At 41.2% G+C, this 19,017-nt stretch overlaps 1 protein-coding gene across 2 annotated transcripts in view; it reads left to right on the top strand.

The window, feature by feature from the left end:
* The first annotated feature begins 539 nt into the window (after window positions 1-539).
* LOC118791890 (synaptosomal-associated protein 25) overlaps window positions 540-19,017 on the top strand; it is a 46,197-nt gene continuing 27,719 nt past the window's right edge. The window contains exon 1 of one of the 2 annotated variants that reach the window (XM_036549388.1): window positions 540-708. The gene's annotated coding sequence lies outside the window, so the exon portion shown is untranslated. The remainder of the gene's footprint in view (window positions 709-19,017) is intronic. The other variant, XM_036549387.1, reaches the window with a different exon arrangement.

Here is a 19,017-nt window from a genome sequence, read left to right as displayed (position 1 = left end):
GCTCGTTTCTAAAAGCGGAAAGGCTAATTAGCTATGTAAACAAACCTCCAGCGTTTGCACCACGGACACATTTTCATGTTACGGAACTTGGTTTTATTTGTTTATTTCAATAATGCAATGCTGATTACTCTGATTCGTAATACACAAGCAGGTTTTATCGGCTTTGGATCATTCCCAATAAGAACAGAAACACTCCACAGAAACGTAGTAAAAGTCAGCCCTTAGTACTACCCAACGGCCTGCAGGGATACCCAAACAGACCGCTCCTCCAGCGTGGACAAACTGTTTTCGGTGAAAATCCTGCATACTGTTTCCATCGTGCTGCAACATATATAACCAACAGAGAAACAATATACATGCCCTGCTGCAAGTCTCTGAACACAATGCTTTCCGTAGGGTTTTCCTATAGCGAATTAACATGGATGCAGGCTTCCAGCCTTTACACGAGCAGCTGCCGATGATGAATCAAGCTCATTGACGCTCCCCCCTTGACAGATTTCTATTATAAGGTGCTGACGTCAAAAACGGCAGCCATCTTTGATGTGGGCAGAGCTGTTTTCTATTGAAGAAGAATTGAGGAGGTATCAGCCACGCGCAGTTCCTTTGCAGCAAGCCAGTCTTGACAGAAGGGGGGTGATATCGGTTCGTTATTTAAATACGCAGACACTTCATCTCCAGAATTGACTTGACCACCGAACACAAGCACAGGTAGGAGAATGGACGGTTTTACTGGAGACAAAATTGTGGAGAAAGTACGGTAACAGATTTACGTGCTATTTGGTAGCTTTTGCACAAATATGAGAACGCTGAGGGTTTTGATACGACCAGCCATGGCATGCGAAAAACTATTGCCGAATGCATTTTGATAATTTAGGTTATCTGGCGTTGTAGGAATCAGTGTTTTATAGTACAATTTTCTTTGCTTTGTTCTCCTATTTGATCCTTTTAGGTTGGATTATTTGAGCTGTCTTCATACTCTGGGTGAAAACAGCCGACACGCCTTTTTGAAGGCATGACGCTTGTTTAATCGCTGCAAGCAGTCGGTGTAGCATGCAGTGCGCTAATGCGACCGGTGTGGGCGGTTTCTGCGTTTCAGGACCTTGGACAACGTGCGACTTTATTCCGACTGGAATAGACTAGAGCGCCCGTAAAGACAATGGTAAAACACAGAAACAACTGACGGCCCCGCATTTATTACTGTACATTAGACAGAGACGCGAGCTGTTACGGTTGCTATCTGGTTATTACCGCCGTCTCCGAAGGCATGGATCTGTTAAAAGGCTTTTTGGATTTTGCGCAGGGCAGCTCGACTCCCCGGGGACTGATGCATTTGCTGACAGAAGGATATTAATCCTTTCGTCCGCCACCCCCACGTCTGTTGTCGGGTTAAAATGTTTAATATGGTACCCAAATCGTTCCCCAAGCACAGCTGCTCAGCAACGACTGCTGTAAAATATGCGAGGTATCGAACAGTGGGATGAAAGCTGTTTTGCTGACATGTGGTTAAAAGTAAAGAGATTAAATGCCAATGAGAAAACAGAAATTGGAAATAATGAGAGATTAGGTCTGGAATGATCGATTTCACGAACGTCTGAGTTGTAAACTGCGACACAGAGCGCATTGCTAATAAGGAAGGGGAGGGAGTGATAGGGGAAGACGTTGCTATCAAACTTCATAAATGTGGAATTATTTTGCCCGTCCGTTCTCTCTGCGCTCACTTGTAGTTGCGTCAAAATGGCTACAACCTGATCATATTTACGTGCAGAGGCATTGGTAATTACTGTTTGTGTCTTCCCGGCAGTAGACGATGGGCGGGGGCCGGGGGACAGTGAAGCGGGGGTTGTGATACCTGCAGAGCAACTGATAGTTAACATCCACCATGTATACGTGCGTTATGAATGAATTGTGCCGTTAATCGACAAAATAAGGCACAACAAGCTTCTTCACACTGAGCTCGAAGAATATATTAGATAAAGCCTACCTAAAACAGAGTAATATTTATGATACATGCAACATAAAAATCCTATCAAACGAGCGACTATCTAATAATGCGTATCTTTCGAGTTCGACTCACGTTTCTGTTGATACCTACAGTTATCTTCTGTAATTCAAAGACAGCAAAATCAATCAAACCAGTCGAACATCTGAATTAAATCATGTCTATTAATGTGCTCTAAAAGTAAATAGCATGTTGCATTAGCTGTACCCAGTTGTTTTCGTGACGTTTGTTTTAATGATCGGGCATTTTGGTTGCAGCAGACGCCTCTCATATGGATCACGTGTCCATCTCCATTGCACCTGAAACAGTTTGTTGTTTTGAATGAACGTGTGGTGACTGAAGGTATCTAAGACGGACCATTTGATGTAAAACATCACAAAAATGTCGGACGTCACGCGGTCCGTCCGCTGAATCAGCTTTTACATGCATATATTTTAGATGCAGTTAATTGGACCGACTATTCAAAATAATAATAATGAAAACACGACATGGCCAGTATATATTTGGCAGTTCATAAACAAATGCCGGGGTGAGAATACAAATTAAAATACCAAAAAGAGGAACAATAAGTGTACACATAGCAACTGCGTCTTGTTGATGCGTTTTAACTGCGGGTATATTCTGTCACGATTATTTTATGGTCTCGGTGGGAAATCCCTCACTGCGTACTGGCATTGTGTAGGATGCAGGCGTATGTTGGCACGACCGTTACTTTCCCTCGCCTAATGCGGCTTATATTGGTTTGACTGGGGTGAATAGTATTATGGTTTTCCCCGGATTGTGACTCATAGTGTTATCGCCTGCGTTTGATTGCATGTTGCCCTTAGCAATATAATGCGAAAATACGAAATACCTGCACGATCTTCATTTTTATAATTCATCAGTCGTTAAAGGATAATGAAGTGATAATCAATCAACTGCAATTCGAACAGACAAAATCTTGACCATAGACGTCAGTGTTTTGGATCTGGGGTTATGTGTCTTTTCAGATTCCTTTTTTTTTTTCAGATTTGTGCAAATCAGATGCTTCCCGATCGTTTGATTGCCATTAATGCTAGTTGTTATTTGGAAGTTTGATGTTGATGTTGGGGTTTGACAGCATCACCACGATACAGCTAATCACATTTATAATAATATGTACATGGAATGAAATGTCTGAAGTATGTCATTATCATCAAGGCTTATATTAATTTCTCTGTTCAATTGAATCATTTACTACTATGTGTTAAAATGTCCAGGTTTTGCAGCTTGGAAACAAGCCATTTTTGGTTGCTTGTTTGCATTTGTAGCTGGTGCTTTCGTACTGAAATATTTCACAGTTGACTAATTCTAACTGAAATGGAATGTGAAACATGGTGTTAGTCTGATGTCAAAATGGTAGCAGTGCAAGCAGACAATATGAGAATTTTACAATTTTTGTAACACTGAACACTGAACACTGAAGTCCCAAGGTACAGCCACCCTCTTTGATTTTTGTAGAACTGCCCCATTTCGACATCTCAGATTGCACAAACTGGTATTTCAATATAAATGTTCCTCTATGTACCTGAATCCGATTCACAGAAACCCAATGCTAATGCAGTATAGTTACTATATCAGTTGTGAAGCCAGCACATCCATAAAAGACTTTCCAACTGCAGACCATAAACGTACCACCAGTGAACGTTGGCCATACAGGTTACGTTTTTAAAGTAACAGCCTCAGAAGACGATGCCCCCAATTACCACAGAAGAAAGGGGAAGGTTTTCTCTCAATCACCCCAGTAGGTTGAGAATAATTATCATTTAAGTGAGACCGGAGGGGGAGACCAACAGAAGCAATCCTAGAAAGTGTCTCTCAATCACTGAGCAGCCTCTGCGGTACCAGAACTCTCCATCACTAGAGGGCGATAGAGAGTGAAAAGGTCAGCAAATAATTGCAGCTGTCTTGCACACTGCCTTCCACTTGCAATATACCTATAAGCAGTACTATCTGTACATGGTAATGTAAAGAAGTAAAGCTGCTCTGATTCTTAAATGACACATATGTGGGTTGGCCTGAGAGAACAGTGACACCATGGATGAGCATTTAATCCACAGCAATGTTGGTACATTTATATCAGTCTAACAATGTATTTTCAAAATCCAGGATATATCACCTAAGATGTGAAAAAAGGTTTTCCACATTTTTTTAAAAATCACAACAATGGCACAACAATCTCTGAGGTACTTAATGTGGTGTTTTACAGACTATTTATGAGATCACAGGAATGAACAGTAACCCACAGAGGGTCCAAGAGGGAAAGAACAAATCCCTGAAGGCCAGGGTTTCAGTTTGGCTTAAAGACAATGGAGGTGGTCTTGAAGTCTGCAGAATTATTTAAAAATGGAATATTAACTCGATAACTCAATGAAAATCACTGAAATGGAACATAAATTGATTTTATGCTTGAGGCCGCCACAGTGAACAAACCTGACATTTTGTGATTTATCATGAGGTTTTCTTTAAAATGAAAGACTCTCTTTCTCTTTTAATAGATTTACATAACATCAGTGAAACGTGAAACTGCAAAATCCTAAATCAAGCTTCACTGCAGCACCAATTCAAATGACAAAATTCTTTTATGGTGAAGAGCATTATTATTCACACCTGTATAACCAATTACCTGGAAATATAGTGGATAACTTTCAAAAACCTAAAGCTATGTAATGTGGCACAAGCCAACATAGTTTTGAATAATATTAGCTGCAGTCAAATGTAGAGTCCAGGACAAAACAAAAATGCTATAATTACCACTATTGTAGGAGAATGGATTCAAATGCAAAGGCTGTAAGATCAACATGAACAGCATAAAAAGGAGCCATTATACAGGTAGAAGCAAAGTAAAACCAGAGGTCTTCTAACTGAGGGCATGTATGATGAGGGCATTACAGGGTCAGGAGAGAACCAGGATGGTGCCAACACTACCCATTCACACAGACGGGAATACCAGTCTAATTATTGTGTCATATCTGCATATGGTTTAGTCTTCTGATTTCTTATAGTATTAACAAGTGACAAATGGCCAAACATCACTGTGTAGTGGATCACTATGCCCATTGTTGTGCAATTTGCATACATTTGGTCTTTGTAGTGTCCCGGATGTAAGATGCGAAGGCAAAGAAAAACTTGGCTGTGTGTGACACATCCGGATTGGTCTGTGGTTCATGTGACAATATTGTGCGGAGTTTACCAGGGTGTATTCATCTGACTGTCTGTTCCACAAAGTAGAACCTAAATACAATGATAAATACAATAGAAGAAGATAAATACAATGTAGATCCCAACAGTATCAAGACCTTACCAGTTCTTGATGAGGCTTTATGATAATGCAGGTAAAAAGTCTTTTTTGCATGGTGTTGATGTTATGCAAACATTTGTTGTTTACTTCAGATAGATACTTCATTCAAGTGTCAATAAAATGCTGCTGTCTTGAAAAATGTCGTTGGGTACCTTTGACACAACAATTATTGCAAACATGCGCTAAGCAATTGAATGCACCAAAGAGCACGGTAATGAGACACTTTGATAGAATAATGTAGCGTTATATGGCAAGGAGTCTGAGAAATTTTGGAAGGGACCATACAGTACCCATATTCACACTGTAAATTAAACATCATATATAATAAATAGGTATTAATCATGGATTAGGCCCATTAAACCAAACCCAGGACCTCCCAGATAAATCATTTTTCTGAAATAATCTAACACATTTTGATTTGCCAATCCTAACAGAAGAGGATATTAATTAAAACATAAATGGAAAGCTAATAGTCTGTACCCCTTGGAGCCCCTCAAACCTTTTAGAGTCTGTACCCCTCCTTTCATATATCTCATAGAAATAACAGTGTTTACTTAGCACCACCTTCATCCAGGGTGATTTACATAGCTTTGAGGTATTTTACAGATTGTCAATTTATACCAATGGATATTTACTGAAGCAATTCTGGCCAAGCACCTTTGCCCAAGGGTACAACAGTAGTGTCTTATCTAGGATTTGCACCAGCAACAGCCTGGTTACACAGCCAGTCACTGTGCCAAAATACCATTCAGATAGTATCCTACAGGTGTTGGGTGGACTGTCCCCTTAATAGAGTTGAACTGGAGAGATTGTCATGCTTGTGTGCTTCGATGTGATTGGTTATTTACTCCCTGGTCTACGAGGTCCTCACTCTGCTAGATTAACACAGTGGGCTCTAATCCTCTCTTGATGGGACGATCTGACTTTAAATGAGTAATCCGTTGTGGTGAAGATGATTGCTTTCTATCTTCTCACATGGTATTGAGTTGGTGTCCATAGACCCCTGTGAGGATGATCCTCATTATCTCTGTTAGTAAAGAGAAAACCTATATCAGCACTTCCCACAGACAGTTGGTGTTAAGGAGCTGCCTCAACTGCTGCCTGTGATTTTTGTAAAATTTGCTGTGTATGGTTAAATACTGATGCATGTGCAATCAAAAAATAAAATAATGCAGCAGTGGTTCCTGGACATCCAAGTCCTCTAATTTTTAGCATGATGTTTTGAAAATCGGAAGGATTCTTAACTGAATCACTGCACGCACATACATTTTTGGCCAGTGTGGCTCTGTGGTACTGGCAGGTTTCTGGTATTTTAAGACTTAAAGGCATGCATGCATGGTGTAGTAGCCTTTCATCTCCAATGTGGTTGTGTGCACGTAGTTCAACCAGTGTGTGTGTGTGTGTGTGTGTGTGTGTGTGTGTGTGTGTGTGTGTGTGTGTGAGTATGTTTTGAGCACATCCTCCCCATTTATCCAGAGAAACCACAGAGTCAGTAACATGATAATGATATAGACACTGGTTCCCAGAGCCCAGTCCTCATCTTCTGATTGGCGCAGAGGATCAATTAGAGGCAATTGCACAAAACAGGCTTCAATTTTCTCACCCGCAAATCATTCCACAGCCACTGCAAGGTCTCTCTTTCTTTCCTGATTTCTCTTCTGAAATGGTTAATTATAAACCATTACTTCGTTTTCCCAGACCAAACACACATCAGTTCATTATTCAAAGTGAATCGTCACCTTTGTTCTTTCTCCTTGCACGTTCCTGCACTGGAGCCTCCAGTGAGCGCTGAAATGATGCCATGTTTGGGATCACTTTTTTAAAAGCAGGGCAAAATGGAGAAGAGGAGCCTCGCTTTTTGACTGTGTGAAACTGGGAAGCAGCCATTTCAAGCACATTATTGCCCCTGTGAAATTCCTGATGGCATGTAGGCATGCAGCCTCTGAAAATACATCATGTGTGATCCTATTTCATGGACTCTCTGCATATATTCCCTATACTGTATGTGCATCCCTGCAGAACTGTGGATTTGTTCACTGTGCCAGTGTGACAGACTTACTTATACGGCTGTGACATAAATAAAGTGACCTTTGGGTAGAGCTTCATTTGGCTTCAGGTCTGTCTCAAACCCATTATATTCCATGTTACCCAACTGTGCTGTCCAACTTGCAAGGGTTGTCAGAATACCTTACTTGTCTCTTGGGATGTTATAGCTTTTTTTTTCCTGCCCTTGCTTTCGTGACTCTTCAAATAAGAAGTATCCTTTAATGTTTTCACTGAGTGGGCTTGAGCATTGCATCTGTATTTCTTCTAATTGCATGCGTGAGTCACAAATGAGTGGCACAAGCATAAGGGTCTTGTCGTGGCTATATGTTCAATTCCCAATCTACCACATCTCTTTAGCAAATATTCAGCTGAATAAAAGGGATATTATGTAGGATGTAAACCCCTTAAATTACTGTGCATCAGGGGGCTATCCGTTGAAATAAATAAACCGTGTAATATTTATTTATTTAGTTACTGTATGCAATGGTCAGCTGGATCAAATAGTTGCAAATGACATACACATAGTACCCTGAAAATAAATGGTGCAGAATAACAGGTTGAAAAAAATAATAAATGACCGATTTTTCTCATAGTAAGATTTATTGATACAGTTATTTTCTGTATTAACAGCTCTTTCTTCCCTGCAACAAGAAGGCCTTGTGTTTTTAGACGGCTGCTGCGGTATGTCTTACAGCACCCTCTGTTCTTGGCAGATATACTGTCTTGCTCTTGTTGGAAAAACAAAGATATATTTTAATTTGAAACGGGCCGCTGCCACACAACAGGTGATCCCGCGTTCCCCGCCCCCAGCCCCCGCGGACCTCCTTGTCACATCGGTTGCCACTTGTCTGTTATTCAAGGCCCTGTGGGAGGGGGCTGCTTTAATGGCCTGATTGCTCATAAATCTGTCCTGAGGCTTGTTCCAGTGGCTGAGGAATAAGTCATTGCTGTGCAAGGAGACAGCTGAGGTTATTGTCTGTAGGAAGCTCTCTCTGATGCGTTTCTCTGCCGCTGCACGTCCCGGCTGTCTCCCACCGCAGAGCAAGCGGTCAGCGGTAGGGCCTGCATCAAATTAAAACCCCACCGCTCTGTAACAGCAGAGACAGCAATCCCAGCACAAGGACACATATTCTCCAGACCCTGGTGGCTAATCCTGTGTGAAGCTTGACAAATGTTGCTATTTGCGGCCAACGAAATGAAAAGCGCTCCACGTATGGAAAGGGCAATTACTTTTAATTAACCTGTTTCTGCCTCGACAGAATCATTACAATGAATGAATGCATTTGAAGCGCCTTGATGAGCATTGAATGTATTACCATCCACAGAGTGGTTCTGCCATTTGTAAAAGCAAGGTGCAACCCTGTTCCCTTGAATTTGCTTAGTTTCAATGTATGACTACCATGTACTGTTTTCATTTTAAATGGAGTTGTTCCTTGTTCATAGTCCTACTTAGATAATGACAGAGTGCCAAAACTGGACTGGACTGAGTTTTGGTCTCATCTCCCTAAAAAATAAAAATGTAGTTATTGATATGCACCTGTAATCTTACATACACACACACACACACACACATATATATATATATATATATATATATATATATATATATATATATATATATATATATACATACACACATACACATATATCTATAATACACATACACACACGTATAAACAGCATATACAGTATATACTGAAGAGATAAGAAAGCGGGCTGTGATGTGGAGCAGAAGTTCACACAGGTCACTGTAAATCCTGATGCCCTGGAATCCCGTGAGTGTTTCATGACGACGTACCGCATGTGACAGAGTGTGAGGCCCAAGCGCATGCAGGTCACGTGACTGTCAGCACGCACAGGGGAAGTGAACTCCAGGTGGGGCCCTACCTGTGTGGACGACAGTAGCGTGACCCATGGAATTCCCTAATCCCGGGATTAAAGCTTTGCAGGAGATAAGCGTGAAGAGGTGTTGAAAGGGAAATCCCAGGGGTTTACTACAGTGTGGCCTTCTGAGACCCCACATACAGACACACAAGCACACACGTGCATGCACAAATGCGAACACACGCAAACACATACATTCAGGTAGGCACGCGCACACACACACACACACACACACGTGCACAAACACCCACACACACATACACACACGCATACACGCACATACCCACATGCTCACACACCTGTGTAATAAAATATTATATAATGTACCATTCACTTATTATATCATGATAGAATTACTGGCCCTCTGGAGTTAAGGTACTATTCAATCATATTGCAATGCCAACGTGCTTTCAACAAAGCTCTAAAAATAATCACATTTTTTTTTTTACAATGGCAGCAACGTAAAATTGTTGTATTGTAGCCCTCATGACACATGGTAAACAACAGCAACTATGCATGACTCTTAAGACATATAGACAGCCCAGACATGCTAAGGCATATATAATGCAGGTTTCAGACTCCACTATCAATAATGCATGACATCGTCCGTGTGAAGTCAAGGGGCGGATGTGGTCTCATCACCATGACATTTCTTTCGGCCTTTGATTCCTCTGTGTTGTCATCCTGTCCCAGTGGCGCTGCAGCCAGCACCTGCTTATGTTTATGAAATGTTCCCTGCACTACATCCTTTTCCCATTGCTCAGAATAGAACAGATTGCCACCATAAAAAAGAGAAATTTGTCCATTTTTCATTATTATTGTTGTTATTTATTTTTTGAATGGCTTTGCTGGGTCAAAAGTTATACTTTGGGAAATTGTTTTCCATTGCAGCCCTAGTCTGAGTGCGTAGTGTGTTTAGACTGTAGACTACAATGTGATGGAAGATGGCGCAGATTGGCGGTTTTATTGTGGGACGAATGAAAATGGGTTTAAGTGCCATCCCTGTGCGTGCAGCAGTGGAGAGCAAACATCGTGACCCCATTTTTAGATAATCTGATAAAAAAAAATGCTTTCGTCCTAATTTGAGATTGAGATCACATAATATTTTGTTACGTTTTTGGGGATGATGCAGATTGAGGGTTACAAGGGAAAGCAAGGGGAAAAAAATCTGTGATTCAAAAATTAGAATGAGAATTTGTCATGCTTTAATCATTTAAAGAACTCAAAAATAGAGTCACTATTTTTATACAGTACTGAAGGCAGAAGCTCAGAAAATTAAAATATCTGGACAATGAAAAAATAGTAAACGATACCCAGAATGCCCTGTGGATATGGGAAGGGATACACTGAGGCATTCTTGGAATGAGAAATGAACAATGATATAGCAGGTTTCTTGTGTTTGTGCAGGCACACTGACACATTGTGCCCAACACCACTCGATTAATGCAGACAGGCTATCTGCCTACAATAGAAAAGCATGTCTTTGAAACTGCTTCTGTTATTGTTGCTGTAGTGTCCACTCCAGAGGGTTTCTAAAGGTACCTGGTCTGTACAGACATTCATTGTTCACCTGATTTTATGAATGTCAGTGGTATTTATCCACAGTGCCAGCCATTCTAATGAAAGCAAACAGGCCCTCAGCAGAGTGTCCAGTGTCAATGACTACTGAATCTGCAGCAAAGCCACACTTTGTCAAGCATTTCTGTTTCTTTCAGGTTAACAGGAGTGGTACAAACAGCTCAGGGCTGACGTTCTTCGATATGATCCAGTCATTGCCATTTATTTACATTGCTCATTGCTGCGGGGTAAAGAGCAATGATTTCCCACATATCTTTCACATATATTGAGTGAGAAAATCAGATAGCTAGCTCGCAGGTGGTAGTCTGTGTTGTTGACTCTCCCATGCCATAGGAAACAAGCTTCAGGAAAGCACATCAACATTTACAGGTCTGTGATACAGTATCATCTGATTCACAGAAGGAGAGTAGCATGGTGGTGGGGAGAAGGAGGAGGGGGCGGTGTTGTCCTTCAGTAAATGTGTATAAATCAAAACAAAGCTGTCTATAATGTTTGTGTGCTTACACTATAGGTAATAAAATGACGGGATTTGTATGTATGAATATGAATATGCTAAGAATAAACAATTCAGCATTTATGAAAAGGGGATGAAGATTAGCGTTGTTTCCCTTTGCTGATCCTGATGGGTACAGGATGCAGAGGAAGCCGCTGCTGAGGCGGGAGTTCTGCGTGGGCACGCAGCACAAACCTCTCTTATGCACTGACTCCTCTGGGAAGCCCCTGACTGCGGTGTCGTGTGGAGAACTCTTACTGGGATCCCAATGGAACGAGGTCAATGAGTCAGAGCCGCTCATTTGTAAACGTGTTTACTCAGCGGTGTGTCTTCATTCCCGGCCTACAGACAACATACAGAAGTATGTTCATGTGGAAGAGTGTTTTTTTTTTCTCACATAATTAAACTAGAGTATTTTGCTATCAAAAAATTCACCATTAAATGAATGTTTATGATCTAATACCTTGACCGTTAAAGTATTAGAACCATAGCTTGCTTGGCCGGTGCTTTGCAATGCCAGGAAATTTGAAGGGAGATTGCAGATAAGGGATCTTTCGTTATGTAATATAAACCTATAATGCTGGCATTATATGGAACAAGAATTATTTCCACAAGGTTGGAGCAGGTGTCTTGGAAGACATGCATTATTGTTCAGCTCCACTAAAAACGGAATTTTCTCAGGGAGAATCACGTTTTCCCTCAATATACAACAAACGCCGGTGTGTGTGAATGGGAGAACATTAAAGCCGGTTCCCCAAGCTCAAAAGCCTTTCGGAGCTGTCTTGAACGTACAGGGAAAGGGAGAGGCCAGTCGCTAAAATAGAGTGTCGTAAATCCTCTTTCAGCCGCAGGTTTAATCTCTTGCTACCAGGCCCCGCGTGCTCAAATCAAATCGCATGACGGCGTAATGTACACAGAGGGCGGGAGAAAGGCGATGAAAGGGCGCGTTCCCGGGCACATGTGTGCAAGCAAAGCAGACACGAATTTCAGCCGCGAGAGGGGGGGTGTCTTTAACCCCTGCGGAAGACATGCATTTATGTGTTAGACGGCTGTTTTCATCCTCCATGACATAATTGGGTAATGAGATCCAACTGTTAGCAAATGCAGAAACAGTGAGGAGGGCTAGACAAGGAGTAATAACTGCTTGGTGGAAATTGTACAAATAATTTGAGATATTCAAGAGTCACGTAAAATTCATGCATAAAATAAAAATGATGAATAAAGTAATCACAGAGAGATGCGCTTTGTGTAAAGAGGCATGTATTTTTGGAGATAATACAAGGTAGTAAGAGACTTCTACTGTTTATGGGGACTTTAATCCACTATTCTGGGGCTATAAAGAGAGAGGAAGATTTTGAAGGGAAAGAGGAGTAACATATATTTACAAGGGGGTCTGCCAAGAAACGTCTATCTCAGCATGAATGCAAGAAGGAATGACTGACTGAAGATAAAGAGGACCAGAACTGTCAACACAGCAGTAAGTGAGAAGATAGATTTTGAAGTAACAGCAATGGACCAATGCAGGGAGCAGAATAACAGAAAAGAGCCACAGACTACAAGACAAGCAAAGAGCCACTCTGGGTTAGTCTTCACTCATTATGCGAGAGAAGAATCAGAATCAATCAAAGCAAGGACCCAGCGAAGGCTGATCAACTCGGTCAAGTGAAGGACGAAATGGCATGTAAGCTTATCAGCCGGGTAATATTGGACCACAGCCTGCCACAAATCAGTTCAGTTACAATTAATCTGAAGAACTGGACTTCACGTTGAAAATAATTGGACCTAAGTCATAATTGGACCTAAGTCATTAATTTAATTTGATTAATTCAGTATGGGCTAATCTGTTTTTCTTTTTTATAGCAATTGAAGGAAAACTCCTTCAACCCCCAGTACTGTTCAGTGGTGAAAAATTGAGCATGTAGAAATGTACACAGTGCATATTACACAGTAGGGACATTCCTTGGATAGATTCCCACAGACAGGTGAAAGCCTGAACAGTGAACACAGACTCAACCCTAACCACTGGCCTGTTGTGCCAAACAAAGTGAGCATTTGTGGATGCTTGCCATGTACATTGTTATGATATAATCATGTTCATGGGTGTCATAAAATCATGTCCATAATAGGATTTCTGCTGGAGTTCATCATACTGGTACAGTACCAACACCATGATCCAAATCCATGATTTTCAGTATGGAGCCGGATCACAAGGGTGGCAGTGTAGCATAGTGGTTAAGGAGAAGGACTTGTGACTGAAAGGTTGCCGGTTCAATCCCCGCTGGGATACTGCTGCTGTACCCTTGGGCAAGGTACTTAACCCCCAGTTGCCTCAGTAAATATCCAGCTGTATAAATGGATACCATTGTACAGAACTGTAACCTATGTAAGTCGCTTTGGATAAAAGTGTCTGCCAAATGAATAAATGTAAAATCACAACAAATGTGACTTTTTTCCCCCTTTCCAGAGGCATGTCCAATCTTTTGATTCAGGCATTGACAGATCAAAGGGCGCCACTGAAGGTGTGTTTCTTTGTTTTTTGGAAAATGTGAATTGCCAGCAGTGAATTAGAATGTAATGTTATGCAAGCCTGTGGAAATATACAAATTCATTGTGATGTTGATGGAGCTCAAGTGCCAAATACAATTTTTTAGTACCAAGTCATATAGCTACTACCTGTCTCTGCCAACGAGGCAGCCAACGTTCTGTACATACCATCCTTGCCCTAAAGATTACTCTGGGGACTCCCATGGACTGTCATGGTCAATTGTTTTGCATGTGTCATTTTCCAGCACAGTTGTTACTTGGACATTTGCTAGATATACTGGCATTTAAACTTACCTTTCCGAGGATGAAGAATCAAGGCTTATTAATACTGACAATATGTCTGTGTATATTTCTGTGGAACAGTCTGCAAAATTAAAGTGTAGTGGTATATAATATACAGATTAGTTATATAATTAGAAGCAAAATATTCATAGTCAGATACACATTGATAATATCTCAAGGGAGGCATACTGCCATTGTACAGTATGTGGACTTCAAAACCAATGAAGGGCCAGAATGCAGACTGACAGAAGTATTGTGTGTGGATTTTCCAATTAAAACAGCAGGAAGGGCTAGCAACTTGTACAAGATTTACTAGACAATAATATTACCTGGAACTCACAACCATGTCAACTGAATTCACAACGAGGTTCATTTGTTTGGTCCTACTGAAAACCATGCCATGTTTTCTTCCTTTGTTTAAACCTAGTATATTGACTTTAAACCTGAGAGCATTCCACATTGTACACTCATATGTTAGGTCTACATGCATCTTCACCATCTGAAATCCTTTGTTTTTGTGGAGCAGCCACATGACTGAACAAGATGACATGCTGTTGATTGTTTTCTGGAATATATGCTGCTTGCTGCCACAACAAGATGTTGGTTTAGATTCATCTGCTGTAGAGAACAGCAGTATAAGTCAGATGGTCATTAAAAAAATGAGTGCTTTTTCCTTCTCGTTTAGCCAGTTTGGCCGTAAGTTTGTTAATCGCTGGAGTGTACTCACTCAGGGAAGACATTTATGAACGTATTCATTTTTATGAACTCCCAGGGTTTTTGGGGAGTAGAGGAGAAGAGGTCTTTTGCTGTTGCTTTTGGCTGTGGCATGGCAGTTGGATTGTGGAATCTGAGCATACTGTCCCACAGAGTCACAGGTCCTGAAGTTTGGGAGATGTCCCAGAACATGGAGTTTTCACTGTGCGACAAGCAGGCCAGTATGGTGCATTGGGTGTAGTGTGAAGTGAAGCCTTCATTAGGATTCAGTCAAGTCAACCTGCTGTAGAGTCATCAAATGAACTGGCCACGTTGCCATAAATCAAGGGACCAATGTCACTGGGTTACACCTGCCAGAGCTCTGCATAGCTAACTGAACTGTGCATTTTCCAATGTCACTATACCCTAGATACCTCCACACCTGGCCTCTGATAATTCATATCCAGCAGACTGTGTAGATCACCTTCAAATAACCCAGAAAAATTGTGTTTGAGCTATTCTGGTACGATAGATTAAGCAGATGTTCAAATTCGTTATATTGCATCATTTATGAGGAAAATGCAACACACAAAGCCCCAGTGCCTCCTCCACCACTAAGGCCAGAATTTGGCATCGCTGGGTTCAAGCTACTGTAACCCAGTCAGCAACCAGAGCCTTTCAGGCTGTTTTTTTTTTTTTTTCGTATTTTCTGTATTTTCTCCGCTGTGAGTCGACCCCAGCAGACACGTAAGGGGAAGTGATACACATGCATGCTAGTGTCATCATGCTTTGTTAAGCCATCACCACGCTTGCCTGGTAATGCATTTTTCTATAGGTCTTTTAGGTCTCTTGTTGTTGTTAGTTAGCTATATTTGGCTGCATTGCTCGGATTTAAAAAAAATGTATAATGTATATGTCTTGTGCATTGTTAACATAGTTTACAGAGCATCACTGAGGATGTGGTCGAGCAGAAAACAATTTAGCTAAAGGGCTGTCCTTAGATGTTGCTGGCTTACTCATGTTAAGGTTCCTTCATATGGCCATAGTTAGCTATGTTTGGTGTTTTTGACTGTGCAGTTCATGCAATTCATTCTACTTAGTGTTTAAGCAATGTCTGCTTTTTCAGTTAGACTGGCATGGTCAAGGGGAACAGGTGCCTTAGTTTGCTTCAATCAAACAAAAAGTACTTACTCTGTCTTCATTTAGAGGGATTGAATTTTTCCTTAGCAAAATCTCAATAGGCTTTGCTGCTGACAATGAGAGATATAATTAACTCTGTAAGTGACTCTATACTTTCATCACAGGTACAGTTTGTCTGTAGAAATCAATGTTTGTGTTGAGTACACTTGTTTTAGAATAGAGACGTCACATTTAGCAACAAGAAAAAAAATTCACTTTGCAATTACGTGCACTTGGTTCAGGCCAGTGGAGACCCCACATTGACCTGCAAGAATAAAGATTATGAAACAATGTGGCAATGTCTTCTAACCTTTCAGCACTGGGAAGAGAGGAGAGATCGAGGCGATCTTTGCTAATTCTAGTTACATGCTACTTTTGTCAGTGTACTCAGACAGCTAAGCCTAAACTCATAACGTGGCAGAAAGAAAGTGAAGGGAAAGCTTTGTTTAAAATTATGGTGAGTTGTACCGGTATTAAGCCAGCTTCTCCCCACTGAACGATGTTGTCTCCTGGAAAGTCACAGTGGGGGAAAAAAAAACAGACACTTTAATTAGCCTGTCACTCTGTGAACATGATAGCGTCATTTCATTTCAAGTGACATTTCATTGAAATTAATTGGAACCAAAGCACTGAGCCGTGAGGGTACTGGAAGCTGGGTTCAGTGCAAATCGAATGTGATGGGACTGAATGGAGTCTGAGGGATCCTGTCTCAGTTTCTCTTTCTGTCTCTGCCACTCTCTTTGATATTTGGCTTCCTCATACACCTCAAATGGGTTCCTAATAACCTCAAGTGTAAAATGTAAATGTTAATGTAAATGTTAAGCATACATAATTTCTAACTCATTTTTGGCATTGACACTGATTAGATACCAAGCGCCCCTTAATACCTCTAGATACCAAGCGCCCCCTAATACCTCTAAAAAATCATTTATATTTTTTTCATGTTATGACTCAGTCCCTAATCCCTGAACCCTGAAGAAAACAGGGAAACAGAATGCCCTTGTTGTGCTGAGGTTTACCCCCAATAGACCTGTGTGTTGTAAAAACTATAGCTCTACCTTTTGGGCTTCATAAGATTGAGAATGCCTTGTTTGGGCTCGGGTTCCCACCTGGCTCTCCAGACCTATCAATTTTCAATCTGTGGATGTGTGCAGTTTTTCCCCATGCAAATTTTTATGTAAACATTTTTACTCACTGTTGAGTAAACACATACCCTAGGTGTCCTAGAAGGATAGGGGATTCACTAAAGCTTGCATATGAAAAGAAAACTGTATTTAGAGTGTGGACACTGATGGGGTTTGGGTTTTGGGTGGAATTTGAAATAGGAAATATTGTTGTAAGCGGCAAGAACTAGATAGGGAATAATAGAAGGGTGCAACTTGAAAGGCATCTAATATAGAGCTGTGTTAAAGACTCTTAAGTATAGGTACCAAAGACCATGATTTTATAATTTGAGCTTAAAATATACGTTATGTTTTTATGGAAAAGACAGCAAGCATGGTTCAATTAACCCCGAGGAGCGGTGTTTGGCTGAACAGTGTGACACACCAAACTCATAAAGTTAATGATTACATTTTTGATTTATGGAAGATTATTGCATCCAACTAAATGCATTCCCTGGGTTTTACTTTTTGAGTAGACATTGAAATAAAAGGTGTCCCTGAATGTGCCAGTTTAAACTCAAGTTCCAAAAATCCTGGCAAAGAGAGACACAATAGGGAGATTCATACTCGAAGACAGTGCACCTGATCATCAAAGCCGTGAGATCAGGTACTGATATTTTACCACAAGATAGAGGAGTATTTCCTCAGAGGTGTGTATTTGCATCAGCACAATGTTATCTGTAACATTGTAATAATGGAATGGCTATGCAGGAGTTAGGAGGTGTGTAGGCAGGTAAGGAGAATGACTGGAAGTTGGGGGTGAGGGGGGCACCGTAATACAGGGCTCCGTGCTGTGTACCCTCTGCTCTGTGCAAGGGACTCAGCTGGCCCAGGGACAGTGGGAGCTCAGTTCAGCAATGCGCGTTGGGCAGGTGCAGCGCCATCAAACACACCTGAGTCCTGGCAGACCAGCGAGAGGGGAGCTCCAGTGGCACAGGCGAAGCCTGAGGCGTGGGGGCCCATTCTTTCTCTCCAACACCGCCCCCCCACCCCCCTCCACCCACACTGAATACCAGGATGCCTGCTCTCCATCCAGACTACGTTTGGCGTCACCCAGTTTGGACAGTTTGATGGAAAGGCCCACACTATGTTGGACAAAGACAGTAGTCTTTGGATTTGAATGGTCTGAGTTTGTAAACTTTTTTTTGTGGTCTCTGGTCTGGTCTAAAAGTGGAATAACCGTGTTTTACCAGAGGGTAGAGTGTTAAATAAGAATATGTGGGAAAGCCAACAAATCATGGAGGGACATTTTGCCACAGTATGTATGTATATATGTATCACCTCATTACCATAACCACATGTGTTGCAACAGAAATATCAAATTTCTATCAAGATTATCATACATATCAAGATTTCCTTGAAAGAAAGACCTCTGCAGTAACATGTGAACATCGTGAGAACTAGTGGCCAATGGAGTGTTTGAAATCAGACACAACTAAGCAGTTGCTCCATCCTGTTCTGTAGTAGCAAGGATTTCAGAGTGGTGGGTCTTAGGCTGTTTTTTAACCTGGCCGCGTGCGAGTGCATCCTTTCAAACGATAAGCCCCATCCTCAGAGAGCAGTGATTTACAGTTTAAGTAGGAAAGGAAAGACACTTTAAAAGCCTAGGAGTAGTCTATGTATTGCTGACCAAGGAAAGAGGTTTGGATTAGAAAGGCATTTAAATCCAAGGACTCTGGTAGTGATGGATCAGTGAAGAGAGAGTGGCCAGCTGTATATCACAGCATGTCCACTGGACTGTGGAGTACGGGTATATTTGTTCATCTGTATTTCTGTAAAGAACAGTGCCTTTCTTTTCTATATGATAGATATGATTGATATCGAAAACATTTGAATT

The sequence above is a fragment of the Megalops cyprinoides genome, chromosome 17, assembly GCF_013368585.1.
Source record: "Megalops cyprinoides isolate fMegCyp1 chromosome 17, fMegCyp1.pri, whole genome shotgun sequence".
NCBI lineage: Eukaryota > Metazoa > Chordata > Actinopteri > Elopiformes > Megalopidae > Megalops > Megalops cyprinoides.
This window is presented reverse-complemented; position numbering and strand designations above follow the sequence as displayed.